A 27,754-nucleotide genomic window follows, 5' to 3' on the forward strand; every position below is an offset into this window, starting at 1 on the left:
GATTTACCTCTGTACTCGAAAGGTCAGATGGGAAAGCACAGACAAGGGATTACTTTGCAATTTATCTGTGTACTTATGGGAATTGTGTCAGAAGTACAAGAAAGATGATTGCATGCACGCAATGACATTTGACATTTGACGAAGTACTTACTAAAATAGAAACCTAGTTCACAACTCTAAAAGTGGAGTAGGAACAACATCTTCATCTCATATAGTCAATAACAACTAAATATATCCCTCCGAGAGTTGCATTTAAAGGTGGATACTTTTTAGAAGATATTTTTTAACCGGTAGTTTAGATGTTGTCAGATTTATTTATCACATGCACATTAAAACATTTACATGGTGCTGAAGGGAGAATGTAGAGAGCTCGGCAGAAAGCTGAGAAGCAAGACCTCCAGGATAGTAATTTCTGGATTGCTACTTGTGCCACATGCTAGTGAGGGTAGAAACAGGATGATTTGGCAGATTAATGCATGGCTGAGAAGCTGGTACAGGAGGCAGGGCTTCTGGTTCATGGATCATTGGAATCTCTTCTGGGGGAGGAATGACCTGCACAAATGGGACGGGTTGCACCTGAACCCAAGGGGGACCAATATTCTCTCAGGCAAGATTGTTAGAGCTGTAGGGAAGGGTTTAAACTAATTTAGTAGGGGGTGGGAACCGGAATGAAAGTACTGAGGATAGGATGAATGGTTAGGAAAAAAGCAAAGATAGCATGCAGTCAGACTGTCAGGAAGGGCAGGCAGATGGTAGGACAAAATTACAGCCAGCAGGGTGAGTATCAGTGTATTAACGATGCAGAATCGAAAAGGGTAGCAAACAGAGTACTCAAAGTTTTATATCTCAATGCAGAGTATAAGAAGCAAGGTGGGTGATCTTGTTACACTTTTACAGATTCAGACATCCCACCCTGCAAAGACTCATTTTGCCAGAAGTCTCAACCTCACAACAGTCTGTGTCAATGAATTTGTTAATTTTGCAAGACATCAGATTCACAAGTGTTTTGTGAGACAGCTGACTTCTGAATTCTGTCTTAATGTGATGCACCATGCTGAATGCCCTTTCTACATCACAATTAGAATTTGGCAGCACCAAAAGCAGCTTCATCAACTGGCAAAGCTCTTTGAATCTCAACTGGCCTGTGCTCACAGATTTTACTTTGGACAGTCATTTAACCCACCATGGGTAATAGAAAAGTCACTGTTGCAAACAGTGCAGCTATCAATGCTGTCATTATTTTTGACCCCCTATTAGGCAGGGGTACACTTTAGTGTAGTCTGTGGTGAAGTACATAATATATTTTCTTTTTTTGAGACACTCTGCCATGGTGCTGCAGGACACTAAACTGAACTGATGGACAATGAAAGAGAGAGGTCTACTGTAAAGACCGTCCACAGAGAAAACTGATAGGTCTACTTAGCACAAGGAGAGACCAATCAGGATTCATTCATTCATTCTCATATTCTCTCTCCCTCACCCTCCCCCCCTCCCCTCCCTCTCTCTCTCTCTCTCTCTCTCTCTCTCTCTCTCTCTCTCTCTCTCCCTCCCCCTCCCCCTCCCCCTCTCCCTCTCCCTCTCCCTCTCTCTATATATATATCAAAATTTGCGGGCGTCAGGGAGCCACTATCAATATGCAGGATACTTCCAGGAGAAATGGGATGTCTGCAGATTGTCAGGTATGATGTGGCCATCACTGAATCGTGGCTAAAGAATGGTTGTAATTGGGAGCTGAAGGTCCAAGGTTACATGTTGCATTGGAGGGATAGGAAGGTAGGCAGAGGGGTGGTGTGGCTCTGCTGCTAAAGAATGGCATCAAATCAGTAGAAAGATATGACATAAGATCTGAAGGTATTGAGTTGTGGGTTGAGTTAAGAAACTGCAAGGGTAAAAGGACCCTGATAGCAGTTATAAACAGACCACAGAATACAACAAGAAATAGAAAAGATGTGAAAAGGGCAACAATGCAAGAAATAGTGGGACGATAGAGGATTGGGAAGCTTTTAAAAACTTACAGAGAGCCACTAAAAGAATCATTAGAACGGAAGAGATGAAATATGAAAACAAGCTAGCAATGAATATCAAAGTGGATAGTAAAGGTTTTTTCAAGTATGTAAAAAATAAAAGAGATGAGAGTGGATATAGAACCACCAGAAAATGAGGCTGGAGAAATAATAACTCAGGACAAGGTGATGGCAGATGAACTAAATGAGTATTTTCCATCAGTCTTCACTGTGGAAGATACTAGCAGTGTGCCAGATGTTGAAGAGTGTGAGGGAAGAGAGGTGAGTGCAGTTACTATTACAAGTGAGAAGGTGCTAAAATTGCTGAAAGACCTAAGGGTACATGTCACACAGAGCAGATGAACTACACCCTAGGGTTCTGAAAGATGTAGCATTAGAGATTGTAGAGGCATTAGCAATGATCTTCCAAAAGGACTGGAAAATTGCAAATGTCTCTCCACTCTTTAAGAAAGGAGGAAGGCAGCAGGAAGTAAATTATAGACAAGTTAGCCTGACTTCAGTGGTTGGACTGTCAGAGGCCTTTGACAAGGTGCCACACATGAAGCTGTTTATCAAGTTAAGAGCTCGTGGTATTACAGGAAAGTTACTAATATGGTTAGAGCATTGGCTGATTGGAAGAAGGCAGCGAGTAGGAATAAAAGGATCCTTGTCTGGTTCGCTGACAGTGACTAGTGGTGTTCCACATGGGTTGGTGTTGGGACCACTTCTTTTTATGCTGTATATCAATGATTTAGATGATGAAACGTATGGCTTTATTGCCAAGTTTGCAGATAATACAAAGATTGGTGAAGGGACAGGTAGTGTTGAGGAAACAGGTAGGCTGCAGAAGGACTTAGATTAGGAGAATGGGCAAGAAAGTGGTAAATTAAATACAATGTTAAAAAATGCATGGTCATGCACTTTGGTAGTAGAAATAAATGTGCAGACTATTTTCTAAGTCGGGAGAAAATCCAAAAATCTGAGATGTAAAGGGCCTTGGAAGTCCCTGTGCAGAACACCCTAAAGGTTAACTTGCAGGTTGAATCAGTGGAGAGGAAGGCAAATGCAATGTTAGCATTCATTTCAAGAGGGCTTGAATAAAAGATCAGAAATGTGATGCTGGAGCTTTATAAGGCACTGGTGAGGCCTCACCTTGAGTATTGTGAACAGTTTTGGGCCCCAAGAAAAGATGTGCTGGTGTTGAAGAGGAGGTTCACAAGGATGATTTCGGGAATTAAAGGATTATCATGTGAGGAACATTTGATGGCTCTGGGTCTGTGCTTGCTGGAATTTAGAAGGATGAGGGGAATCTCATTGAAACCTTTTGAATGTTGAAAGGCCTGGACAGAGTAGATGTGGAAAGGATGTTTCCCATGTTGGGGGAGTCTACGGCAAGAGAGCACAGCCTCAGGAGGTTTCATTTAAAACAGAGATGTGGAGAAATTCCTTAGCCAGAGGATGGTGAATTCATGGATTTTGTTACTACAAACCCCATTTCCAGAAAAGTTGGGATATTTTCCAAAATGCCATAAAAACAAAAATCTGTGATATGTTAATTCACGTGAACCTTTATCTAACTGACAAAAGTACAAAGAAAAGATTTTCAATAGCTTTACTGACCAGCTTAAATGTATTTTGTAAATATACACAAATTTAGAATTTGATGGCTGCAACACACTCAACAAAAGTTGGGACAGAGGCATGTTTACCATTGTGTTACATCACCTTTCCTTTTAATAACACTTTTTAATCATTTTGGAACTGAGGATACTAATTGTAGTAGATTTGCAATTGGAAATTTTGTCCATTCTTGCTTGGTATAAGACTTCAGCTGCTCAACAGTCCATGTTCTCCGCTGTCTGATTCTCCTCTTCATGATGCGCCATACATTTTCAATAGGAGATAGATCTGGACTGGCAGCAGGCCAATCAAGCACATGCACTCTGTGTCTACAAAGCCACGCTGTTGTAGCCCGTGCAGAATGTGGTCTGGCATTGTCCTGCTGAAGTAAGCATGGGTGTCCCGGGAAGAGACGTCGCCTTGATGGCAACATATGTCTCTCTAAAATCCTAATATGCGCCTGAGAGTCAATGGTACCTTCACATACATGCAATTCACCCATGTCGTGGGCACTGATGCACCCCCATACCATCACAGATGCTGGCTTTTGCACCTTTCGCTGATAACTACCAGGATGGTCGTTTTCATCTTTGGCACGGAGAACTGGACGCCCGTTTTTTCTGAAAACTAGCTGAAATGTGGATTCATCTGACCACAGCACACAGTTCCACAGTCTTTTGGTCCATCTGAGATGAGCTCGGGCCCAGAGAACTCGCCGGTGTTTCTGCATAGAGTCACGCAGTCACAGATATCGGGCTTTCAACTTTACCAACAGGCTTCCAGAGATTCAATTCCTCAATGCTTTAGCCATCGGGCCTCAATTTCTGAATATCTGATTGACTTTCTGGTTTTGATCGACCTTCGGGCATGATCTTCAGTATCCACCCAGAGCTTGCCATTGCTGAAGAACAAAGGCCCGAATTCCTGGCCTTGAGCTCCAGAATTGATGACGAGACAACAACATTAGGCCTTGAACCCTAGTCTTGCAATTCACATACCTGGGTGGGGTGGGAGGGGCCACTGACCCTCATAATTTGCTGGTCTGCCAGCATGACATCTGAACACGTCTATGTAGCTGGCCAAATGTGGATAAGAGGCTCTGTTTGTCCTCTAACTCCCCCACATCCTGTTACTAAACCCTAATCCGATCCCTAACTCCCCTTTCTGTTCCCAAAAATTCAAGTTCATTCAATTTTCATGCAAACATGCATGCAAAACACATTGCACATAGCACAAATAATAGATATGGTTACAATTTCAGAAAACATACAGTCACAAAGTCCCCGAGTGGCATGACTGTAGAATTGATGGTAAGTTGGCCCCAAAACATCGACTGAATTTTTTTTCATAGATGCTGCCTGACCTGCTGAGTTCCTCCAGCACTTTGTGTGTGTTGTTCAGATTTCCAGCATCTGCAGATTTCTCTTGGAAATTGGCTTGGTCCAGCTTGTTCTTCCACTGAGCAAACAGCAGAGGGCAGCACCCTCCTCAAGTACTGAATGGATTCCAGGCAGCGTGCCCACAGGGTTCCCCATCCACCTTGACATCTCTAACACACAAAATGCTGGAGGAACTCAGCAGGCCAGGCAGCATCTATGGAGGAAAAGAAACCGTTGACATTTTTGTCCACCTGCTGAGTTCCTCCAGCACTTTGTGTGTATTGTTGTGGATTTCCAGTATCTCTTGTGCACAATAGCACGCAGCTGATTTTCTAAGGAGAAGGCACTGACCCTTGAGTAGTAATTATTGCTTGTCAAGTGGTTATCCAGCTACACTTAACAAACAATGCAGATTTCTGATTCCACAATTTTACAATGTAGTGAGTTCTATAATCCACCTGACTCACTAATTCCCTTGCCTCACTCACTACTTACTGAGTGAAAAGATTTTAAGTTTGAATAAATGCCTCAGGTGTGAGTGTCTGTTTCAATTCAACTTTCCAATGTCATTCCAACATGTCTGTGCATGGCCTCCTATACCCTGAGGTTGTAGGAGCAACACCTTCCATTTCCTCATTAATGCCCTGCAAGTCCTTCGCTGCTCTCTGACATTCCTCCAGTCCTCAGGCTTGCTGCTGTTTTTCCAACGTTTTTCATCTTTTCCTTTGATCTTACACCATCTTTCAATTCTGTTGATTGCCATGGTCAGATCACTTGTCTTGTTTACTATGATACTGTGATTTTATTGTTGCTTTATGAAGATGTATATGACTTGAAAATTCTGTCCTAGTTCCTTGCTCAGTTGCTATCAAAGTTTAAAGCTGAAAGTAGTTTATTATCAAGGTACATATATAGCCCTGAGATTCCTTTTCTTGTGGGCATTCACAGTGTGTCAAAGAAACAACAAAAATCAAGCAAAATAATAAATAAATAGATAGATAGGTAGATAGATAGATAACAAACAAACAAATACTGAGAAACCTGAGATGAACAGTCCTTGAAAGTGAGTCTGTAGGTTGTGGGTTCTGGTATGAGTGAAATTATCCTCTCTGTTCAAGAGACTGATGGTTGAGGAATAATAATTGTTCCTGAATCCGGTTGTGTGAGTGCCCAGGCTCTTGTACCTGATGGCGACAGAAGAGACCAAGTCCTGGGTGGTGGGAGTCCTTGATGGTGGATGCTGCTTTCCTGCAACAGTGCCTCAGTGCTCAGTAGTGGGGAGAGTTTTACCTGTGATGGGCTGGGCCATCTGTATCCATTACTTTTTGTAGGATTTTATGTTCAAAGGTATTGGTGTTTCCGTACCAGGCCATGATGCATCCAGTCTCCACCACACATTTACAGGTTTATTAATCAAAAACACTTCAGATTTTTACATAAAACTCTTGTCAAGTTCTGTTCATTCTTTCCTCAGGACTCTATTATACCAACATTCTCTTTTTACAATATAGTAAGTTGGATTATTATTGTCCCATGTACCGAGGTACAGCACAGTGATACACAAGGTATAGGAGCAGAATAAAGCCATACGTCTGCTCTGCCATTCCATCATGGCTGATTTATAATTCCTCTCAACCCCATTCGTTATGCTTTCTCATAACATTTGACATTTTGACTAATCAAGAATACTGTCTTGCAATAGGATTCAGATCAATAGAATGTAAAAAAAAACCTTGTCACCAGTTTCCCATCACATGGATTGAGGAAAACCATCCCTCGTATACTCCAGGGATCTGCCCTCCATTTGGTTCATTAAAATCTCTAATAATCCTTGTCTTGTTGTCTGTTACATGACCCGTGGATTTTCTGATTTATGCTATGCCCTGTGATACCCTCTGTGTAGGTGTAACACCTCCTGTACTGGCCACTGAGTGTATGCTTATGGTCTTTTTGACGTGTTATGTGTTCAGAGATGCTCTTCTACACTTCTCTGTTGCAACAGATGCTTATTTGAGTTACTGTCGCCTTCCTGGAAGGCCTCAAAGCTCTCTTTTACTTTCTGGACACCAGACCTAACCACTTCCCCTCCACCACCGCTCTCCTCCATCTAGCGGAACTTGTCCTCACTCTAAATAATTTCCCCTTTGGCTCTTCCCACTTCCTTCAAACGAAAGGTGTAGCCATGGGCACTCGCATGGATCCCAGCTATGCCTGCCTGTTTGTCGGCTGTGTGGAACAGTCTACGTTCCAAGCCAACACTGGTGACTGTCCCGCACTTTTCCTACGCTACACTGACGACTGCACTGGTGCTGCTTCCTGCACCCATGCTGAACTCGTCGGCTTCACCCACTTTGCCTCCAACTTCCACCCAGCCCTCAAATTCACCTGGTCCATTTCCAACTCCTCCCTCACCTTCCTCAATCTCACTATCTCTGTCTCCGGAGACAGTTTATTCACCGGTGTCTATTACAAACCCATGGACTCTCACAGTTACCTGGACTACACCCCATCCCACCCTGTTACTTGTAAATCCCTTTATCAATTCCTCCACTGCATCTGCTCTCAGGACGAGGCTTTTCATTCTAGAACGAAGGAGATGTTCTCCTTTTTCCTCCATCATCAATACTGTCCTCAATCGCACCTCTTCCATTTCACGCAGTCTGCTCTTTCCCCATCCTCCCGCCACCCTACCAGGGATAGGGTTCCTCTTGTCCTCACCTACCACCCCACCTGCCTTCGCGTCCAGCACATAATTCTTCGGAACTTCCGACATCTCCAACGAGATCCCACAACCAAGCACATCTTTCCCTCCCCCCCCCCCCCCCCCCCCCAGTTTTCAAGTCAAGCCACTTTTTATTGTCACTTCAACCATAACTTCTCGTACAGTACACAGTAAAAACAAGACAATGTTTTTCAGGACCATGGTGCTACATGAAACAGTACAAAAACTACACTGAACTATGTTAAAACAACAGAAAAAAACTATACTAGGCTACAGACCTACCCAGGACTGCATAAAGTGCACAAAACAACAAAACAGTGCAGGCATTACAATAAATAATAAACAAGACAATAGGCACAGTAGAGGGCAGTCAGTTGGTGTCAGTCCAGGCTCTGGATATTGAGGAGTCTGATCGCTTCGGGGATGAAACTGTTACATAGTCTGGTCGTGACAGCCCGAATGCTTCGGTGCCTTTTCCCAGATGGCAGGAGGGAGAAGAGTTTGTATGAGGGGTGCGTGGGGTCCTTCATAATGCTGTTTGCTTTGCGGGTGCAGTGTGTGGTGTACATGTCTGTAATGGCGGGAAGAGAGACCCTGATGATCTCAGCTGACCTCACTATCCGCTGCAGGGTCTTGCGATCCGAGATGGTGCAATTTCCGAACCAGGAAGTGATGCAGCTGCTCAGGATGCTCTCAATACAACTCCTGTAGAATGTGATGAGGATTGGGGGTGGGGGCGGGAGATGGACTTTCCTCAGCCTTCACAGAAAGTAGAGATGCTGCTGGGCTTCCTTTGCTATGGAGCTGGTGTTGAGGGACCAGGTGAGATTCTCCACCAGGTGAACACCAAGAAATTTGGTGCTCTTAATGATCTCTATTGAGGAGCCGTCGATGTTCAGCAGAGAGTGGTGAACATCTCCGTGCCCTTCTGAAGTCAACAACCATCTCTTTTGTTGTGTTCACATTCAGAGACATGTTGTTGGCTCTGCACCAGTCTGTTAGCCGCTGCACCTCCTCTCTGTATGCTGACTCGTCGTTCTTGCTGATGAGACCCACCACAGTCGTGTCATCGGCGAACTTGATGATATGGTTCGAGCTGTGTGTGTTGCAGCACGGTCTTGGGTCAGCAGAGTGAACAGCAGTGGACTGAGCACACAGCCCTGGAGGGGCCCCCGTACTCAGTGTGATGGTGTTGGAGATGCTGCCCCCAATCCGGACTGACTGAGGTCTCCCAGTCAGGAAGTCTAGGATCCAGTTGCAGAGGGAGGTGTTCAGGCCCAGTAGTTTCAGCTTTCCAATCAGTTTCTGAGGGATGATTGTGTTGAATGCTGAACTGAAGTCTATGAACAGCATTCGAACGTGCATGCTTTTGGCAGCATTCGCTCCCTACGCGACTCCCTTGCCCATTCATCCCTCCCCACTGATCTCCCTCCTGGCACTTATCCTTGCAAGTGGAACAAGTGCTACACCTGCCCCTACAGCTCCTCCCTCCCTACCATTCAGGGACCTAAACAGTCCTTCCAGGTGAGGCGACACTTCACCTGTGAGTCTGTTGGGACCGTATACTGTGTCTGGTGTTCCCAGTGTGGACTCCTGTATATTGGTGAAATCCTATGTCAATTGGGTGACCGTTTCACCGAGCACCTACACTCCGTCCGTCAGAAAAAGCAGGATCTTCCTGGCCACCCATTTTAATTCCACTCCCCATTCCCATTCCAATATGTCCATCTGTGGCCTCCTCCACTGTCATGATGAGGCCACACTCACGTTGGAGGAACAACACCTTATATTCCATTTGGATAGCCTCCAATATGACGGCATGAATATTGATTTCTGAAACTTCTGGTGATGCCCCCCCCAAACCCTTCACCATTTCCCATCCCCTTTATCTTCTTGCCCACCTATTGCCTCCGTCTAGTGCTCCTTCCTCTTTTTCTTTCTTCCATAGCCTTCTGTCTCTTTCACCAGTCAACTTCCCAGTTCTCCCCTCCCCCCCCCATCTTTTAAACCTACTCCTCAGTTTTTTTTCCCCAGTCCTACCGAAGGCTCTTGGCCTGAAATGTCGACTGTACTTTTTTCCACAGATGCTGCCTGGCCTGCTGAGTTCCTCAGCGATTTGTATGTGTTGCACTGTCACCTTCCTGTCAGTTTAAACCATTCTGGCCATTCTCCTCTGACCTGTCTCATTAACAAGGTGTTTTTGCCCACAGAACTGCCCCTCTGGATTTTTTTTTGTTTTTTCACAACATTCTCTGTAAATTCCGGAGACTGGTGTGTATGAAATATCAGCCATTTCTGAGATACTGGCACCAACAATCATTCCACGGCCAAAGTCACATGAGGTCATATTTCTTCCCCATTCTGATATTTGGTCTGAACCATAACAGAAACTCTTGACCATAGAGTACGGCACAGAAACAGGCCCTTTGGCCCATCTAGTCCATGCCAAACAATTTAAACTACCTATTTCCATCTACCTACATCCAGACCATGGACCTCCATACCCCTGCTGTCCATATACCCATCCAAACATCTCTTAAATATTGAAATCGGCCCCATATCCACTACTTTTTTCCCCCACGCTTGCACTACCCTCTGAGTGAAGAAGTGACCCCACATGTTCCTGTTAAACTTTTCACCTTTCACACTTAACTCATGACAGCTAGTTGTAACCCCACCCAACCTCAGTGGAAAAAGCCTGCCTGGACTTACCCTATTTATACCCCTAATAATTTTGTATTCTTCTATAAAATCTCCCTTCAGTCTTCTATGTCCCAAGGAATGAAGTCACACCGTGTCTGCATGCTTTCATGCATTGAGTTGCTGCCAACTGATTGGCTGATTAGATATTTGCATTAACGAGCAGGTGTATAGGTGTGCCTAATAAAGTGGCCACTCACTGTACCTTGCTGTTCAGGAGCTATTGGACAACTCCCACTTGCACTCAAACTGAATTGTTGTTGACTTTACACTGTGAATGTATTAACTACTGTACTTCCCTGGTCTAGCCTTTCCCTACCTCTATAACCTGTTTTAATCCTGCATCACCCAAATGCCCATTTCTGTCCCCCCACTGACTCTCCATCATTTTTAATTATAATCATTTGTACCTCTCCCTCTGATTCCCACATAGCTTTGCCTTTAGCCAGGGTAGCTCAGTAGTGTAGCAATTAGCGATACACTTTACTGTGAAAGCAATCAGGGTTCAGTTCCTGCCGCTGTCTGTAAGGAGTTCATACCTGTGACCATGCATGTTTACTCCACGTGCTCCTGCTTCCTTCCACAGTCCAAAGACGTACCAGTTAGGATTAGCAAGTAGTGGGCATGCTGTGTTGGTGCCAGAAACATGTTGACACCTGTGGGTTGCTCCCAGAACTTCTGCGGACTGGGTTGGCCATTGATGCAAACAACACATTTCACAGTATGTTTCAATGGATGTGTGACACATAAAGATCATATTTAAAGATGGACTTCATGATCTGAAATTCATCATTCCTCTCTCCACTGTTCCCCTCTGCAAAGACCAGTGTTTAACCATTCCTCTGACTAAGCTTTGCTCATCGCTTTCTAGTTACCTCTAGTAGTTTTGGATTTCAGTGAGTATTTTCGTTAAAGCTGCAGTTTAAGTGGAAGTTGACATTGCTACACAGAGCACTGTCGCAGAAAAGCAGCATCCATCATCAGGGACCCCCACCCATCTTCTCACTGCTGCCATCAGGAAGGAGGTTCAGGAACCTCAGGACCCACACCACCAGGTTCAGGAACACTTACTACCCTTCAACCATCAAGTTCCTGAACCAGAGGGGATAACTTCACTCAACTTTCTCGCCCCATCACTAAACTGTTCCCACAACCTATGGACTCACTTTCAAGGACTCATCATCTCATGTTCTCAATATTTATTGCTTATTATTTTTTTGTAGTTGCACAGTCTTTCATCTTTTGCACATTGTCTGTTTGTCTTGTTAGGTGCAGTCTTTCATTTCATGTGTTTCTTTATATTTTCTGTGAATGCCTGCAAGAATGTGAATCTCAGGGTTGTATATGATGTATACATATGTACTTGGTACCCCCACACTTTACAACAATAGCCACTGCTCCACGTGATGCATGCTTCTGGAGTGCATGGCCTTGCCAAGGACGTAGGGCTGGGTTTTCACCACTGGCTCTGTGACCCCCTTTGATAGGGAGAAATAAAAAGTGACTGTGATAATCAGGTAGTGTTCAGAATTAATCCTTAACGGTTGCTCTGCAATCATCTGTGAACAAGCTACTTTCTATTACCATTAAACAGCATCAAGTGAGCAAGTGTGAGATTTGCTCGGGAGATGTAGTCACACATTCCACCTACCTGTGATTTCCGGGGCTACACAATCTCATTGTTCACGGTGATAAATACGTTCAGCCCTGATAGCTCAGACCCACTAATTAACTAGGTTTGTTTTTCATTTGCATGATAAATGTCCAAGGTTTTAACACCTCAAATCAACATGTATGCTCTCAGTAGTCTGTTTTGCCTCTTCTCACACAATAAGCAAATTTACCAAATTTACATGTTTTTTTGTGTCAAGTGGGCAGAAAATCTGCAGTCTTCACACAGCCTCACTTATATTAATCCAACCTCTCGCCAGGATCCAGCATCCAGCTGATATTTTGCTGTCCTGAAGTAGGGTATTGGCCCAAAATGTTTACTGTTTTCCATAGATTCTGCCTGACCTGCTGAGTTCCTACAGCATTTTGCAAGTGTTGCTTTGGATTTTCAGCACCTGCAGATTTTCTCCTGTTTGTGATATTTTGCTGTTCTGTGAAGTTTCCTAACAGCACTGGCAAGTGACACCATAAGGCCATAAGAGATAGGAGCAGAATTAGGCCATTCAGCCCATCACATCTGCACCACCATTCCATCATGACTGATTTATTATCCCTCTCAACCCCATTCTCCTGTCTTTTCCCCGTAACATTTGACTCTCTTACTAATCAAGAACCTATCAACCTCCACTTTAATATACCCAGTGACTTGGTCTCCACAACTGTCTGTGGAAAGAATTCCACAGATTTACCACCATCTGCCTAAAGAAATTCCTGCTCATCTCTGTTCTAAATGGATGTCCCTCCATTCTGAGGCTGTGCCCTCTGGTCCTAGTCTCCCCCACTATAGGAAACGTCCTCTCCACATCCACTTTGACACCCAGACCAGAGAATGAAAAATAAGACATGATTGTTGTTTCTTTAAAGCAGTGTACACAATCAAATGTAAGTATTAATTTAGAGATACAGTGTGGAACAGGTCGTTTGCCATCCCCAACAATCCACCAATTCAACTCTAGCCTAATCACAGGACAATTTACAATGACTAATTAACCTACTAGTCTTTCCATAGATGCTGCCCTCCAGCATTTTGAGTGTGCTGCTCTGGACTTCCAGCATCTGCAGAATATCTTGTGCTTTTAATAAGTTTGTCAGCTGAACTCTGACAGGTCCCTTGTGAAAGTCAGCTTCGGTATCAGTGAGATGTTTCCTTTTGCCTGTCTACTGACATGACAAATGACTAACCTCAAGAAAAACTGTTAGTAGCTTACTCCAGTGATTGACTTGTGATCCTATGAAAGAGGAGCAGGAATTGGCCACTTGGCCCTTCAAACCTGTTCTGTCTTTCATTATGGTGCCGATATGTGACTACTCTTTATGTGCAACTGCAGTGTGAATCATCAAATATTCCTGTCTAGGACAGCTCAAGTCCCCGGTCTTCCTCTATTTTTGCACTGCTGTTTTTTAATTTATTTTTGTAAATAAACTTTTTATTCTTATTTATATGTGTTTATTATTATGCATTACATTGTACTGCTGCCGCAAAACAACAAATTTCACTACATATGTCAATGATATTAAACCTGATTCTGATTCTGATTCAGATCATGTCTGGTCTTACTGTAAACTCACCTCCACACTCTTCACCAATAACCTTACACCTTCTTAATATCCAGGCACATCAGGTGAAAAATTGACAGACTGCTTTCACTGAGGAAACAGGGTCTTGAAGGTTAAAAACAAATCCCCTCTACTCTAACACAAGGGATTCTGCAGAGGCTGGAAATCCAGAGCAACACACACACACACACAGTGCTGGAGGAACTCAGCAGGTCAGGCAGCATCTATGTAGGGGAATAAACAGTCAACATTTCAGGCTGAGACTCTTCATCAGGGCCGTAACTGGCAAGTCCGGAAGTTGTGACCCAAAGGTCAATGTCCTGATGAATACCAATTTTTTATTCTTAGACCATAAGACCATATGTCTTATTTCCAGTGTCTGCAGAATCTCTAATGTTTCCAGATTGTGTTCAGTCCTTGTCTGGAAAGTGGAAGGGGAGGTTCCCACTTACTGAATCGCTAACAGAGTCCATGATCACCAAGTCTGGAAGTCAAGTTCCGGAAGCCAAAGTCCAACGATCACTGAGTCTGGAAGTTGAGACCCATGGTCAAAGTCCCACAATGGTCAAGTGCTGGGGTATTCAGAGGCTCCCGATCTGTGAGTATCGGAGTCCAGGCCCAGGGCTAGAAACACAGATGCAGCTGGTACTGGGGTTGGAGGCCTGTCTGTGTCTGTGTGAGGGGTGGATGGGCAAGCAGCTGTTGTTGCTCTGCTGAACACAACCCACACATCTTACTGAATGTTTCAATGTACATGTGATAAATAAAGCTGAATCTGAATGTAGTATTAAATGTATCTACAGTTGGCAACCTAACAGTGACAATCAGGTGATGACTGCTTCTTGGCCAAGTCCATGGGTATATTCAAAGCAGAAGTTGATAGATTCCTGATTGGTCGGGGCATCAAGGGGCATGGTGAGATGGCAGGTGTATGGGGGTGATTGTGATCTGGGACCAGCCATGATGAAATGGTGGAGTGGACTTGATGGGCTGAATGGCCTAATTCTGCTCCTATGTCTTATGGTTTTATGGAATGGCAAGGCTGGAAGGTACTACAATCATCACATCTTCTTGAGCTGATGTGGGGAGTTGGACTGTACGACAACCATATGTTACAGTGAAGGCTCTCCCACAGGCTGGTGAGGAGGCAGAATAGAATAGAATGTTATCATCATCACTGAAGTCAATGAGATTGCGGTTCTACTCCAGTCCGTGCAAAAACAGATATTTATAATACATGTGGTATGGTTTAACTTTAAAAAATGAATAACACTCCATAACACTCAAAGACCATTGGCAAGCCGGTATGTAGCATTACTCAACTGCACAACAGCTCTCAGGAAGGAGCTATTTTTCAGTCTAAAAAGGTTCTGTATTTCCTACCAGATTTTTGGATAATTGGGACCTCTTTTGGGGCAGGTGTGACCTGTACAAAGGGGATGGGTTGCACTTGAATCCGAGGGGGACCAATATGCTTGAGGGCAGGTTTACTACAGCTGTTGGGAGTGGTTTAAACTAATTTGGCAGATAATAGAGCTGAGGATGAGCCAGCAGGTTTACAAATAGATAATGGGTGTGACATAAATGTAAGGAAGGACAAGACGATGATTGGGGACAAATGCAGACAAGAGTAAAGTGTTAAATAGTCCACAGATGCAAAATTCAAAAAGAGTGAAGAATGCAGAACTGAAGGTGCTGTGTTTAAATACTCAAAACATTCCGAATAAGGTGGATGAACTCGTGGTGCAATTAGAGATCGGTTGGTGTGATTGAGACGTGGCTGAAAGAAGACTATAGTTGGGAGCTTAAAATCAAAAGATATATTTTATATCGAAAGGACAAGCAGGAAGGCATGGGCAGTACTGTGACTGTTGGTAAGAGATGGAATTACTTCTTTAGAAAGAGGTGACATAGGGTCAGAGAATGGTGAATCTTTGTGGGTGGAGTTAAGAAACTGCAAGGGTTAAAAAACCACTATGGAAATCATATATAGGTCTCCAAACAGTAGCCAAGATGTGGGGTTGAGATTGCAAAGGGAGCTGGAAAGGATATGTAATAAGGGTAATGAAACAATTGTAATGGGTGGACTTCAGTATGCAAGGAGATTGGGAAAATCGGGTTAGTGTTGGATCACAAGAGAGGGAACTTGTTGAATGCCTATGAGATGGCTTTTTAGAGCAGCTTGTTCTTGAGCGTACTCGGGGAAAGGTTATCTTAGATTGAGTGTTGTGTAATAACCCAGATGTTATCAGGGAGCTTAATATAAAGGAAGCCTTAGGAGGCAGTGATCATAATATGATTGAATTCATACTGCAATTCGAGAGGGAGAGGCATAACTCACATGTAGCAGTATCACAATGGAATAACAGGGGCATGAGAGAGGACCTTGCCCAGGTGGATTGGAGGGGGATACTGGTGGGGATGACGTCAGAGCAGAGATGGCTGAAGTTTCTGGGAATAGTTCACAAGGTGCAGGATAGAAGAAGTTCTCAAATGGTAGGAGTAGGCAGCCATTGCTGACAAGGGAAGTTAAGGACTGCATAAATTCCAAGGAAAGGGCATATAATGTAGCAAAAGTGAGTGGGCAATTGGATGATTGGGAAGTTTTTTGGAAACTCCAAAATTGGCAACTAAAAAAGCTTTAATAAGACAAAATATGAAATATGAGGGCAAACTAGCTAATAATATAAAGCAGGATACCAAAAGATTTTTTCAATTACATAAAGAGTATAAGGAAGGTGAGAGTTGGTATTGGACCACTGGAAAATGATGCTGGTGAGGTAGTAATGGGGAACAAAGAAATGCATGGTGAACCTAATGAGTATTTTGCATCAGTCTTCACTGTGGAAGACACTAGCAGTGTGCCAGAGGTTATTGCTATTTTAAAGGAAAAAGTGCAAGATAAGCTCAAAGGTTTTAAGGTGGATAAGTCACCTGGACCAGATGAACTACATCCCAGAGTCCTGAGAGAGGTTGCTAAAGAGATAACTGATGCAGTGGTCATGATCTTTCAAGAATCACTTGTTTCTGGCATGTTCGTGGAGGACTGCAAAATTGCAAATGTCGCTCCACTCTTTAAGAAGGGAGGAAGGCAAAAGAAATAAATTATAGGCCAGTTATCCCAATCTTGAGAAAGTGTCGGAGTCCATTATTAAGGATGACGTTTCAAGGTACCTGGAGACTAATGATAAACTAAGTCAAAGTCAGCATGGTTTCTGTAAAAGGAAATCTTGCCTGATAAATCTGTTAGAGTTCTTCAAGGAAGTAACAAGGGTGGACAAAGGAGAGGCAGTGGATGTCATTTACTTGGATTTTCAGAAGGCATGTGGTAAGGTGCCACAAATGAGGCTGCTTAACAAGATAAAATCCTGTGGTGTTACAGGAAAGACCCTGGCATGGATAGAGGAATGGCTGACAGGCAGGAGGCAGTGAATGGGAATAAAGGGGGCTTTTTCTGGTTGGCTACCAGAGACTAGTAGTGTTCCTCAGGGGTCAGTATTGGGACCGCTACTTTTCATATTGTTTGTCAGTGATTTAGATAATAGAATTGATGGCTTTGTGGCAAAGTTTGCAGATGATACAAAGATAGGTGGAGGGGTAGGTAGTGCTGAGGAAGCAATGCGATTGCAGAATGACTTAGACAGATTGGAAGAATGGGCAAGAAAGTGTCAGATGGAATATAGTGTTGGGAAGTGTATGGTAATGCATTTTTGCAAAAGGAACAATAGTGTGCTTATTACCTAACTGGGGAGAAGGTTCAAACAACAGAGGTGCAGAGGGACTTAGGAGTCCTTGTACAAGATTTCCAGAAGGTTAATTTACAGGATGAGTCTGTGGTAAAGAAGACAAATGCAATGTTGGCATTTATTTCAAGGGGAATCAAATATAAAAGCAAGGAGATAATACTGAACCTTTATAAAACACTAGTCAGGCCACACTTACAGTATTGTTAACAGTTTTGGGACCCGTATCTCAGAAAGGATGTGTTGTCATTGGAGAGAGTCCAGAGCAGCTTCACAAGATTCCCTTCATTCCCTTCTGGGAATGAAGGGGTTAATATATGAGGAGAGTTTTGCAGTTTTGGGCCTGTACTGTACTCACTGGAAATTAGAAAATTGGGTGGGGGGGGGGGGAATCTTATTGAAACCTACCGAATGTTGAAAGGATTAGATAGGGTGGATGTAGAGAGGGTGTTTCCTATGGTGGGGATATCCAAAATCAGAGTGCACAGCCTCAAAATTGAGGGGAAACCCTTTGGAACAGAGGTAAGGAGGAATTATTTTCACCAGAGGGTAGTGAATCTGTGGAATGCTCTGCCACAGACAGCTGTGGAGGCCAAATCAGTGGGTATATTTAAAGCAGCAATTGATCATTTCCTGATCGGTCAGGGCATCAAAGGTTATGGTGTGAAGACAGCTGTATGGGGTTGAATGTGATCTGGGATCAGCCATGATGGAATGGCAGAGTAGGCTTGATGGGCTGAATGGCCTAATTCTCCTTCTACATCTTATGGTAGGAGATTGAACAGATAGTGTCTGGGATGGGAAGGGTCTTTAATGATGTTCTAAGTGCACTGTAGATGTTGAGAGTTGTAGATTGTCTCCAAGTCTGGTAGTTGAATCCCAGTGATGTGCTGAGCCATCCTAATCAGCCATTAGAGTGCTTTGTGATCTGTCTTGCTGCAGCTAGAGTACCACATTGTCATTCCATGTGTCAGTATGCTCTCTATCGCACATCGATAAAAGTTGGCCAGCAACTTATGGGGCAGATTAGCTCTCCTTAAGTTCCACAGGTAGTATAGTCACTGTTGTGCCTTCCCTTTGACGGAACAAGAGAACTCCTTGATGATGTTCATCTGGTCCAGATATAGACTAACCATTACAAAAAGCAACTTGTCCAAAACTTAACTCAACTTGCCCTAAATAACTTAAGGACAACAACTTTTGACTGTTATTTTAATAAATTAGAAAAATTTTAGTATTATTTGTATTATCAACTCATGCTAATCAGATTCTTGTTGTGAAGGAGACAGCTCGTACTAAACTTGAGGTACATCCCTTCGTTCCACACTTTCCATGCCCACCATTCCTTCTGAACGTTGATTAAGTCTGCAGCTGAATTTAGTTAAAGAACAGGTACAACATATTGTGTTTGTTTAAGAGCTGCAATTCATTTGAGGCCAGAGGCAGAAAACCCCACAAGGGAGAAAGTTCCTGCAAGGTGATTAGCAAGAAGAGTTAGTCGTTCTTAATGAGAGAAATTAGACTCTATGAACCTGATCACATAAACACGCCAGCAACCACACTTCACTGTAACACAGCAATTGTTGCACAGCTTTCAAGAGCTCTATCATTGAACTTGTAGTGTTCCACTTTGGCAAGAATGTATCTCCTACTGTTGGATTATCATTATCATCATTATGTGTTGTGTTGTATGATGTGGGTTATCGCAGTCTTTGGCCAAGATTGCTCTTGGCAAACTGTTCTACAGAAGTGATTGCCATTGCCTTCTTCTGGGCAGTGTCTTTATAAGATGGGTGACCCCAGCTACGTTCAATACTCTTCAGAGATTACCTTGCTGGCATCAGTAGTCACTAGCTGCTCATATGACCATCCAATGCCAGCTCCCATGACTTCATGTGACCCTGATCGGGGACTAAGCAGGTGCTGCACCTTGTCCAAGGTGCAGCAGAGGGAAGCAGACTAGCAGAGGCAAGCTAGCAGAGGGAAGGAGCATTTTACACCTCCTTTGGTAAAGATGTATCTCTACCCCACTACCTTACTGTTGGATTAGACTGTAGAATTGTTATTTGCTTTGCAGTTTAACACTAATTAACACTAATTGTATTTTATATAATTATCTATATACATGTAACTGTTTAGTGTGTTTCCTAATGATAGTGTGGTTCCTGTGTGTCTCCTAGAGATTCCAGTTCTTTGTATGATTCTGGAAGCTTCTGGATTCATCTAATTTGAATAGAGGATATCTTATTGGTTAGCTCTTATCTATGGAGCACAAGAAGGGAATTTCTTCACCATCTTTACTCTTCACTTCTTCTTTCCTTCCCCTACTAGACATTTGCTTCTCCCTGTTTACAATTTTCCTTGTATTATTAGCACTTCAGAAAACAACCATAAAGTAACAAATTTTATGCCTCTTTCTTGACTTGAAAGAGCCTTGGATCAAAAACATTAGAATCCAACCCTTTCATCAATCTTACTGTGCAAGAGATCAATGCAAGTGTCTGGTAACAGTGAGATGGGAACTGTCCTTGGGCCTGGAGATCTGTGCTGTCATGCTTGTGTACCTTCAGCCCAGTGGGAGAGGACAGAAGATGAAGCTAGCTGCTTTATGAGGCATGAGAGTTTAGACAGAGCCCATGGTGGGTGGGGGGGGGGGGGCTGGTTTCTGTGATCTGCTCTGTCAACCACGCTCTGTAGTTTCTTGCGATCATGGGCAGACCAGTTGCTTTACAGAGCTATGCTGCACCCAGATAGAATGTCTATGGTGGATCAATTTTCATGAACATGCTGAATTCTTTAGCTTTCTGTGCAAGTAGAGGATGAAGTGAGCTTTCTTCACCGTAATGTCAATGTGGTTGAGACAGGACAGGGTATCGGTGATGTTCACTCTATCACCAATATTTAAACTCTTCCTGCAAACTTACAAACCAAGATTCAAGATTTAGGATTGTTCAATGTCATTTCCAGTACACAATGTAAAGGAGAGTGAAGTAATTGTTACTTCAAATCTGATGCAATGCAAAAAACAACAAAGTAAGGTAAAGAACATACTTATAAAAACACAATATATATAAATACACAAGATAGCTTTTATACAGAGATAGATTGTATGACCATAAAGTGACACTAGGCACAGGAGTGTCCGTACATAAGGTGACTGACAGGAAATGATAAAGTAGTGGTGGTTGGGGGTGTAGAGGGGTGGGTTAGTGGGTGGAAACTTTACTGATTGGGGAAAGTAATTGTTTTTGAGCCTGGTGGTCCTGGCCTGGATGTTACGTAGCCTCCTCCCCGCTGGGAGTGGGACAAACAGTCAATGAGCAGGGTGGGTGGGATCCTTCATGATGCCCTTTTTCCAGCACCTTTCTGCTGGTGATGATCTGGACGGGTTTGACCATCTGTTGTAGACCCTTCCTGTCCTACATTCACATTCATATCATTAACGTTTTTCACAAACAACAGAGGCCCCATCAGAGATCTCTGTGGTACACCACAGGACACAGGCTTCCAGTGTCAGAGACAGCCCTTGGCCATCTCCCATCAGCAGTTTCAAACCTTATTTCCCAAGCTGTGGACTAAAAGTGCAGTCAGTCAGTTCTGTAATTATATTTTTGTGACAGTTTAAATCAGGAAAGCTCTCCAATGTCTCGACCTCCTGAGGAGACTGGGGAATGACGTTCTTTGTATATCAATTCTCACACCATGCTGCAGGTTTGCAGTAGAGAGTATTCTAACAGGCTGCATCACTGCGTGGTGCAGAAACTGCACTGTGGCTGACAGGAAGGCTCTGAACTACCCCACACATCATCCAGGAAACAGTTAGTTCTTCACTGATCCAGCTTGGAGTTGACCTCTCCAGCTCTACCAGCCATACCCCTCCCCCGACAAACCCGATTAACCCTAACCTTCACAGTGACCAATTAACCTATCCGGTATGCCCTCGGAGAGTGTGAGGAAACCCATGTGTTCCACAGGGAGGATATACAGAGGCTTCTTACAGGACGGTGCCGGAACTGCACTCTGAACTCTGGAATACCCTGAGCTGTTATAGTGTTGCACTAGCCATAAGAGAGCCAGTGACATGATGAAGGTTCCCATCCATCCTGCTCACAGACTGTTTGTCAAAGCTTCATTTATTATCAAAGCATGTATCCATGTACAACACTGAAATTCGTCTTCTCCAGATAGCCATGAAACAAGAAAGACCATGAAAGTCGTTCGGAGAGAAACATCAAACTCTCCCACCCCATCTCACTCCCATCAGGGAGGAGGCTACATCGCATCCACACCAGGACCACCAGACTCAAAAGCAGTTGCTTTCTCCAAATGGTAAGGCTGATCAACACCTCCATCCAGTAACCCTCCCCTCCACACCCCAACCACCACTACTTTATCATTTCCTGTCAGTCACCTTATGTACAGACACTCCTGTGCCTAGTGTCATTTTATGGACATACAGTCAGTCTGTGTAAATAAGCTATATTTTGTATTTATATTTAGTATGTGTTCTTATTATTGTGTTTCTTATTGTATGTTTTTGTGCTGATCCAGACTAATAATTATTTTGTTCTCCTTCACAATTGTGTACTAGAATTGCCATTAAACAACCTTGAATCTTGCAAAATGTTTGCTGAGTTTACTTTTAAAAGAATATTTTTAATTGTCACATTTCCATCAAAACGTCAAAGGATACAGAGAAATGCACCGTTTGCCTCAATGACCAACACATTCTGAGGATGTGCTGCGGGCAGCCACAAGGGTCACCACACTCCTGGCACCAACATAACAAGCCCACAGCTTAATAACCCTAAACTGTGCATCTTTAGAATGTGGATGGAAACTGGAGCCCCTGGAGGAAACCCACAGTGTCACAGGAAGAATGTACAAACTCCTTACAGACGACGGCAGAAATTGAACTTTGATCAATGATAGCTGGTGCTGTAAAGCATTGTGCTAACCACTACAGGGACTTGCAGCCCCTTATGATAATCTTTTCATTCTTCAGAATGAAAACAAAAGGGATTGTTGACTGCATTAGGTAGCTGACAAAATAATTGGTAAACATGAGGAAATCTGCAAATACTGGAAATTCAAACACCAGCACACACAAAATGCTGGTGGAACACAGCAGGCCAGGCAGCATCTATAGGGAGAAGCGCTGTCGACATTTCGGGCCAAGACCCTTCGTCAGGACTAACCGAAAGGAAAGATAGTAAGAGATTTGAAAGTAGAGGGGGGAGGGGGAAATGTGAAATGATAGGAGTCGACCAGAGGGGGTGGGATGAAGCTAAGAACTGGAAAGGTGATTGGCGAAAGTGATACAGAGTTGGAGAAGGGAAAGGATCATAGGATGGGAGGCCTCAGGAGAAAGAAACGGTGGGGGGGGGGGGGGGGACACCAGAGGGAGATGGAGAACAGGCAAACAACTAAATATGTCAGGGATGGGGTAAGAAGGGGACTCACAGGTGAAGTGTCGCCTCACCTGGAAGGTCAGTCTGGAGCCCTGAATGGTGATGAGGGAGGAAGTGTAAGGGCAGGTGTAGCACTTGTTCTGTTTTAGGTTGTCATGTAATTAGTTCCAGAGGATCTTTTACATCCATCTGGCAGTTGACTGGGGATTGGTTTTACAACTTAAACATTCAAAAGTTAAAGTAAATTTATTATCCAAGTGCATATACCGTATATTGCCATAGGTATACTAGCCTGAGATTCATTTTCTTGCAAGCATTCACAGTAAGACAAAGAAATACAATAAAAACAATGAAAAAACTACAAAGACTGACAAACAACTTACTATCCAAATTCAATAACACACCAGTTCCTTAGTACAACACTGACAATGCGAGTGGGAGTTTGAACCGAAGTCCCTGTGGTGGTACATTCCACCTTCTTTCTCCATGTCTCAGGTTCCTGCTGACTACAGTAACACAGTGCCGGGCCAAGTCCCAGTGCCCCCGTCTTCATCCAATTGCATTAACACCATGTAACAAGGAGTGACAGCAGGAGCCAAGAAAGGAACGATTAGGCTGGAAAGTGGAATTAGACGAGGATCTTAAATGGAGTGGAAGATGTTCTGGAGAAATTTACAGACCTGGCATTTCTATGAGTGGGACAAGCCTCCCCACCATCGAGGTCAACTTCACAAGGCAGTGCCTCAAGTCAGCGTCCATCTTTAAGGAAGCTCACCATCTGGCATGTGCCCTCTTCTCATTGCCACCACCAGGGAGGAGGTACAAAAGCTTGAAGACACACTGAATGTTTCAGGAACAGCTTCTTCCCGTCCGCCATCAGATTTCTGAATGGTCCGTGAACACCAGCTCTGCTCTGTATTCCTCTTTATCTATTTACTTTTATTACAACCTGTAGATGTGTTTTATGTTTTGCACTCTATTGCTGCCACAAAACAACAGATTTCACGACATATGTCAGTGATAATAAACCTGATTCTCAGCATGGGACCAGGAATTATGCGCTGGATTTTATATCCATCTTCCCCATAATGGTCAGTACGGACTAGATAAGCCAAAGGCCTGTTCCTGTGATCTATGACTAGTGAGGAGTGGTTTGACAGTTACCACTGCCTCAACACTGCTGGTTTCATTACTACTTGATGTTAGTAGTTGTTTAATGGTGCAGGTTGGATTTTAGCATCTGGTGACAATGATAGGTCAGGTATCCTCCCTAGTGAACCAGTTGTGGGCTCCTAAGAGTTTCATGATCACTGTTATTGATATTGTGGTGTTGTCTGTCATATGTAATGATGTCAGGAGACCTGTGCAAGAGAGTTCATGAAGTGGAAAAGCTGTTGCTCCGGCACAGTTCCACTCTGTCTGCCTCGGCAGTCTGGGTCCAGTGGTACGAGTAGTTGTCATTGATGCACCATCAATAACTCTGAGATGTGGAGTCTTTGCTATGTGTTAAATGTTGGTTGTCTGTCACATGTGATGATGACAGGAGACCTGTGCAGGAGAGTTCATGAAGTGTTGCTCCGGCACAGTTCCACTCTCTCTGCCTCCGCAGTCTGGGTCCAGTGGTACGAGTGGTTGTCACAACCGGGGTCTTTGTGAATACACGAAGTATAAGAAATAAAGTGGATGAGCTTGAGGCTCAGTTAGAAATTGGCAAGTATGATGTTGTAGGAATAACAGAGACATGGCTGCAAGAGGACCAGGGCTGGGAAATGAATATTCAAGGGTATACGTCCTATCGAAAGGATAGACGGGTGGGCAGAGGGGGTGGAGTGGCTCTGTTGGTGAGGAATGAAATTCAGTCCCTTGCGGGGGTTGACATTGAATCGGGAGATGTAGAGTCAGTATGGATAGAACTGAGAAATTATAAGGGCAAAAAGACCCAAATGGGAATTATCTACAGGCCCCCAAATAGTAGCCTGGATGCAGGGTGCAAGTTGAATCAAGAGCTAAAATTAGCATGTCACAAAGGTAATGCTACGGTTGTAATGGGGGATTTCAAAATGCAGGTAGACTGGGAAAATCAGGTTGGCACTGGACCCCAAGAAAGGAAGTTTGTGGAGTACCTCCGAGATGGATTCTTAGAGTAGCTTGTACTGGAGTTTACCAGGGAGAAGGCAATTCTGGATCTAGTGTTGTGTAATGAACCAGATTTGATAAGGGAATTCGAGGTAAAGGAGCCATTAGGAGGTAGTGATCATAATATGATGTTTTAATCTACAATTTGAGAGGGAGAAGGGAAAATAGGAATTGTCAGTATTACAGTTGAACAAAGGGGACTATGGAGCTATGAGGGAGGAACTAGCCAAAGTTGACTGAAAGGATACCCTCGCAGGGATGACAGTGGAACAACAATGGCAGGTATTTCTGGGAATAATACAGAAGGTGCAGGATCAGTTCATTCCAAAGAGGAAGAAAGATTCTAAGGGGAGTAGGGGACAACTGTGGCTGACAAAGGAAGTCAAGGACAGTATAAAAATAAAAGAGAAGTAGTATAACATAACAAAATGAGTGGGAAGCCAGAGGATTGTGAAGCTTTTAAAGAGCAACAGAAGATTACTAAAAAGGCAACATGGGGAGAAAAGATAAGGTACGAAGGTAAGCCAGCCAAGAATATAAAGGAGGATAGTAAAAGCTTCTTTAGGTATGTGAAGAGGAAAAAATTAGTTAAGATCAAAGTTGGGCCCTTGAAGGCAGAACTGGGTGAATTTGTTATGGGGAACAAGGAAATGGCAGACGAGTTGAACAGGTACTTTGGATCTGTCTTCACTAGGAAAGACACAAACAATCTCTCAGATGTAATAGTGGCCAGAGGACCTAGAGTAACGGAGGAACTGAAGGAAATTCACATTGGGCAGAAAATGGTGTTGGGTAGACTGATGGGACTGAAGGCTGATAAATCCCCAGGGCTTGATGGTCTGCATCCCAGGGTACTTGAGGTGGCTGTAGAAATCGTGGATGCGTTGGTAATCATTTTCCAATGTTCTATAGGTTCAGGATCAGTTCCTGAGGATTGGAGGGTAGCTAATGTTATCCCACTTTTTAAGAAAGGAGGGAGAGAGAAAACAGGGAATTATAAACCAGTTAGCCTGACATCAGTGCTGGGGAAGATGCTGGAGTTAATTATAAAAGATGAAATAGTGGCACATTTGGATAGCAGTAACAGGATCGGTCCAAGTCAGCATGGATTTACGAAGGGGAAATCATGCTTGACTAATCTTCTGGAATTTTTTGAGGATGTAACTATGAAAATGGACAAGGGAGAGCCAGTAGATGTAGTGTACCAGGACTTTCAGAAAGCCTTTGATAAGGTCCCACATAGGAGACTAGTGGGCAAAATAAGAGCGCATGGTATTGGGGGTAGGGTACTAACATGGATAGAAAATTGGTTAGCAGACAGTGACCAAAAAGTAGGGATTAACGGGTCCTTTTCAGAATGGCAGGCAGGCAGTGACTAGTGGGGTACGTCAAGGCTCAGTGCTGGGACCACAGCTATTTACAATATACATTAATGATTTAGATGAAGGGATTAAAAGTAATATTAGCAAATTTGCAGATGACACAAAGCTGGGTGGCAGTGTGAAATATGAGGAGGATGTTAGGAGAATGCAGAATGACTTGGACAGGTTGGCTGAGTGGGCAGATGCATGGCAGATGCAGTTTAATGTGGATAAATGGGAGGTTATCCACTTTGGTGGCAAGAGCAGGAAGGCAGATTACTATCTGAATGGTGTCAAGTTAGGAAAAAGGGAAGTATAATGAGATCTAGGTGTCCTTGTTCATCAGTCACTGAAAGTAAGCATGCAGGTACAGCATTAGAAAGCTAATGGCATGTTGGCCTTCATGACAAGGGGAGTTGAGTATAGGAGCAAAGAGGTCCTTCTGCAGTTGTACAGGGCCCTGGTGAGACCACACCTGGAGTATTGTGTTCAGTTTTGGTCTCCAAATTTGAGGAAGAACATTCTTGCTATTGAGGGAGTGCAGGGAGTGTTCACAAGGTTGATTCCCGGGATGGCGGGACTGTCATGTTGAAAGATTGGAGTGACTGGGCTTGTATACACTGGAATTTAGAAGGATGAGAGGGGATCTGATTGAAACATATAAGATTATTAAGGGATTGGACACGCTAGAGGCAGGAAACATGTTCCCGATGTTGGGGGAGTCCAGAACCAGAGGCCACAGTTTAAGAATAAGGGGTAGGCCATTTAGAACAGATGCGGAAATACTTTTTCACCCAGAGAGTGGTGGATATGTGGAACGCTCTGCCTCAGAAGGCAGTGGAGGCCAATTCTCTGGATGCTTTCAAGTGTTACGTATTCAGGCAACAATTCAGGCAACATGAGTTAGGCAAGGGTTTATATAACAAATAACACGTTTATTAAACACTGAAAACAAACCCCCCCAAAAGTATACAAGCACTAACGTAACCGGAAATCAGCTGCTGTGCGGCAGCTTAAACAGTTCTTAAAGCGATGCAGCTCAAACAGTTCTTAAAGTGATGTTGCAAAAACAGTTCTTTAAAGTAGTATTGCCACAAGTTCAAAATGCTCACAGTCCATTTAAGGGAGAGACTTTTTAAGACAATTTAAATTCTCTTTCACATCGCTTTGCTTCAGTCCCCGAAGTCGAACTTTTCCCACGAAGAATTTACGAAACGTAATGGCTTAAAGGCACTGACCTTTCCTTTATCACACTGTCCTCAATCTTTTCTGCTATCCCGCAGAGATTAACACAAGAACAGTCAATGAATTCCTTCCAAATTAGGATTAAACAAGGTCGAACCCATTTCACCGTCGAAATAGATTCTCCTCGATCTTTAACTCCCAAACTCCGATCTTCATTCTCCACTGATTCTCAACTAGCAGTATTGTAAAGAAACTGCTGGCATTGA

At 43.6% G+C, this 27,754-nt stretch overlaps 1 protein-coding gene across 6 annotated transcripts in view; it reads left to right on the top strand.

Moving 5' to 3' along the window:
• LOC132407461 (probable G-protein coupled receptor 82) overlaps window positions 1-27,754 on the top strand; it is a 116,625-nt gene that overhangs the window by 9,387 nt on the left and 79,484 nt on the right. Inside the window, exon 2 of one of the 6 annotated variants that reach the window (XM_059994000.1) lies at window positions 1,620-1,679. The exons of the other annotated variants lie outside the window; for them this stretch is intronic. The gene's annotated coding sequence lies outside the window, so the exon portion shown is untranslated. The remainder of the gene's footprint in view (window positions 1-1,619; window positions 1,680-27,754) is intronic. 6 annotated transcript variants of the gene reach the window in all.

The sequence above is a fragment of the Hypanus sabinus genome, chromosome 18, assembly GCF_030144855.1.
Source record: "Hypanus sabinus isolate sHypSab1 chromosome 18, sHypSab1.hap1, whole genome shotgun sequence".
NCBI lineage: Eukaryota > Metazoa > Chordata > Chondrichthyes > Myliobatiformes > Dasyatidae > Hypanus > Hypanus sabinus.